This window comes from Crocodylus siamensis, chromosome 6 (genome assembly GCF_052110815.1).
Source record: "Crocodylus siamensis isolate JL-2025a chromosome 6, ASM5211081v1, whole genome shotgun sequence".
NCBI lineage: Eukaryota > Metazoa > Chordata > Crocodylia > Crocodylidae > Crocodylus > Crocodylus siamensis.
Genome location: NC_143400.1, coordinates 32,890,531 through 32,894,507, shown reverse-complemented (window position 1 = coordinate 32,894,507; position 3,977 = coordinate 32,890,531). Strand labels below are relative to the sequence as shown.

General features: G+C 52.1%; 1 pseudogene; it reads right to left on the bottom strand.

Annotated features, from left to right (window-relative positions):
- Positions 1–990: 990 nt before the first annotated feature.
- On the bottom strand, positions 991–3,370 carry LOC149862240 (uncharacterized; annotated as a pseudogene).
- Positions 3,371–3,977: the final 607 nt, after the last annotated feature.

Sequence of the window (3,977 nt, the reverse complement as noted above, 5' to 3'; positions counted from 1 at the left end):
TAATTACAGGACTGCCAGTTATGACTGTGAGCAGACTTTGCGTGTTCTTACTTCTGCTCAGGTTTCATGCAAGAATGACTGTGCATGTATTTTACATTTAAGCTGGGGGAGGACTGAATATGGAACTATGATGACAAAATATGTTATGTTAACCTTTTGACCTTTTTGCCATCGGCACCTGAAATCAAAGATTTTTCTTTGACACTGGCCACTACATAGGTCACATCATCCAGCTTGTCCAGGATAACATGAGGACCTTCCCAAGTGGCTTGCAGCTTGTCTGTCTTTAGTGGCAGGAAAACCATAACCTTATCACCATGGTCAAAGGTACATAAGCGAGCCTTTTCATCGTACCAGGACCTTTGCTTCTCCTGGGCCTGTCCCAGGGAGTCTCGTGCCACTTTCATCATGTCAGTCAGCTTCTGATGAAAGTTCAGCACATACTCCACCACGGAGGTCTTGGTGGAAGGGATTTTCCCTTCCCACTCCTCTCTCACCAAATCAAGAGGACCTCAAACTCGCCTCCCAAACATCAACTCGAATGGCGAGAACCCCATGGACTCCTGGGGCACCTCCCAGTAGGCAAAGAGCAAATGCGGAATTTTCTCATCCCAGTCATTGGGGTTAGAGTCCACATAGGCCTTTAGCATCCCTTTCAAGGTCCCATTGAACCTCTCTACTAGCCCATTTGTCTGAGGGTGGTAGGCTGTGGTCTTGAGAAGTTTCACCCCACAGCACTCCCACAGGCACTTCATCACCTCTGCCAGGACATTTCCATCCTGGTCAGTCAGGATCTCTGAGGGAAAACCCAGCTGAAAGAAGATCTTGGTTAGGGCATCAGCAACCACAGGTGCCTCGGTGGAGGTCAAAGCAAGTGCCTCCAGGTACCGAGTTGCAAAGTCCACTTGAGTCAGGATGTATTTCTTCCCTGTATGAGTCTTATGCCTCAGAGGGCCCACAATGTCTATCCCCACTCTTTGGAAGGGTTGATCAGTGATAGCGAGGGGCTGTAGGGGAGCCTTTCTCTTGTCCCCACTTTTGCCCATCCGCTGGCATGTCTCGCAAGATCGGCAGTAGTCCATCACATTCTGGGCAATTCTGGGCCAATAAAAGCTCGCCTGCAGCCGCTGGTGTGTCCGTTCCCTGCCCATGTAACCAGCACATGGTAAACCGTGAGCCATAGAAAGCAATTCTTGTCTGTATTTACGAGGTACTATGATCTGGCATTGGGGTTCCCAGGTCTGGGCATGGTTCTTTGGTACCCACAACTGATAGAGAAGCCCTTTATCCCAGACCACCTGTTCCCTCTTCTCTGGGGTGAACTTGGTCTCTTGCTCTTGAGCCATCTGCCGGAGGTCCTCCAAGCTGGGGTCCTCTAAAACCTCCTGCCTGAACTCCTCTTGCCCGGCAAAGCAATCAGCAGAGAGTTCGGGTGCTCCTGCAGGGAATGCCCCTTCATCCTCAGGGACTTCCTTGGACTCCTCCCTGAGAGTCTCGTATTCCTCCGCATCTGGCATACTAGACACCTCCCTGGGACTGTCACTTAACCCGCCCTCGGGGTTTCTAGTTCCCTCAAGAACTGGGGTGCAGTCTCCATCCACAGGGGCCTCTCCCACTGCAGCCAATGGTATGACTGTGTCTTCAGGAGTTTCTAACCCTCCCCCTCTAATCTTTCTGCTCTGTTAATGAGTCACCACATTAATACAGTAGGGCTCCAGCACTAGGACCTGGTCCACCTCCCGGTGCAGGAGTTCTAGATCAATAATATCCTGTCCCACCAGGATGGGGACCGGAACCCCTTCCAGCACACCCAGTTCTATGCACATCATGCAGCCCCTCCACTCAATGGGCTGACAGGTTACCTGTACCTCAAATGGTGGAGACCCCACCCCTTGAATGGTAAGAGTTCTCCCCCGGATTATATCTTCAGGTGAAACAAGGTTGGCATTGATTAATGTCACACGGGACCCCATGTCCAGTTCCCCAATAAGGGTTCTCCCATTCACTGTTATCTTGGTCCGGTGGGGGGCCATCGCCTCCTCCGGGTTTGTGATCCTGTAGCAACAGGCACGCCCCTCAGAGGGGCTCGGGTCTCCCCCCTCACTGCTTACGGCTGTTGCATGTCTGATGGGCTTGGGTTTGCTGCTTAGCTTTGGGCAGCTGGGCTTGATGTGGCCCGGTTCTCCGCAGTTATAGCACCCCCTCTTTTCCAAATTTGGTGGTTTGGTCAAATCAGGGGCTTCCTTATGCTCGGTCTGGAATGGCCCCTTTTCCCCTTTTGGACCTGGCCCTCCCTTCCCCCCTCTTTGGAACCATTTCTGTTCCTTCCCAGAGTAAGGAGGCTTCTTGTCAGGCCCCTCACGATTAAGCAACAGTTGATCTGCAATTTCAGTGGCCTCAGGGCTGGTTTTGGGGCCCCTGTCCTTGACTAGGATTTTAATCTCCCTTGGACAGCGGTGGTAAAATTTGTGCAGCACCATGAGATGGAGCTTCTTCTCTCTACTGTCAGCCTTGGCTCCGTCTGCCCATTTAATGAGTGCATCCCACAACAGGGCCATAAAATCAGCCATTGACTTCTCAGGCTGTGGGTAGAGATTCCAGAATCTTTTCTGGAAATAATCCGGCCCTAACTTGAACCTTGAGGACATGGCCTGTTTAAAGACATCATAGTCAACAGCTGCATCTGAGGGCAGGCTGTTCATGACCACCACCATGTCGTCTTCTATCAGAGCAGCCATGTGCATCATGTACTTCTCCTCGGGCACCTTCCACCGTCGGGCTTGCCTTTCAAGGATGCTGATGAATATGTCAGGATCTTCTCCGGCTTGGTGGCAAGAGAAGGCTGGGGAGTTCAATTTGGGGTGTCCCCCTCGCGCTCACAGAGGGCCCGCATCTGCCCCGTTGTGCTGCAGACGGAGTACCTCTAGTTCGTGCTCATACTTGAGCCTTGCCTCTTCAGCCTTGTGCTGTGGTGTCTTCTCCACTAACTCCATCCTTTTCAGCTCCATCTGTGCCTTCTCGTGCTCGTGCTGGGCCTCCAGCTTCATCTGTGCCTTCTCGCACTGGGCCTCCAACTTTTTCAACTCCAGCTCATACTTGAGCTTGCTCTGTCGCTCTTCAGCTTCTAGCCGCATCTGGTACCTCCAGCGCTCCTCTGTAGAGGTTGATCCCTCGGTGGGCTGTGGACTAGGCATGTGGGAATGTGATTCTGGGGAGGACTCAGGAGTCAAGGTGGCTTTGTGGCGGAGTCATTGTCACAAAGGAGTTTAATCAGCTCTTCCTTCTTTAGCCCTTTCTTCACATGAAGGCCTCTCTCTTTCGCCCGTTCTTTTAGTTCGGGCATGGTCATATGGACATACTCGTCCACCATCCTGGCTATCTACAGTATCCTGTCGACCCGATGCCAAATTAGAAAATGTTTGCTCAAGGGATTTCAGTGACTCTATTACTCTTCCCAAATTATGCCTGTAAAACAGCAGGGTATTCGGATCCCACCGCCAACACCACGATGCAAGGCACCCCTATAGAGGCACTGGGAGCCTGGAAGGTGGTCGGGCTCAGGGAGGTGGGTGGCTCAATGCAGGAGCGCCCCCTACTGGCCCACCACACACTTCACTAAACTTCGGGGTCCCGGACAACCCGCATCCACCAGTCTGTGTTCTGCATCAGGAGTACCATACGGCAATGCAGGAACCTCCTCATGTATAGTCACACTAACTCTGAGCAAAGGACTGCGTTAAAGTGTTTTTGAGCAAACTCTAGGACTGCTACTGGAAAGCAGTGGGAGAGGATGGAGAGGATGCAGTCAACTCCATCTGGAAAAGGGACACATGGCACAGGGTGTTCAAAGTCCCCCCAGGTTAGGAAGCGGACAGAGAGAAGGAAGGGGACAATGACACAACTGGACCTGAAGACAGGGAGGAGAACAGCAACAGGATCAGCAGCAGCAGAAGTGACAGTGACATCAGCAGCAACAA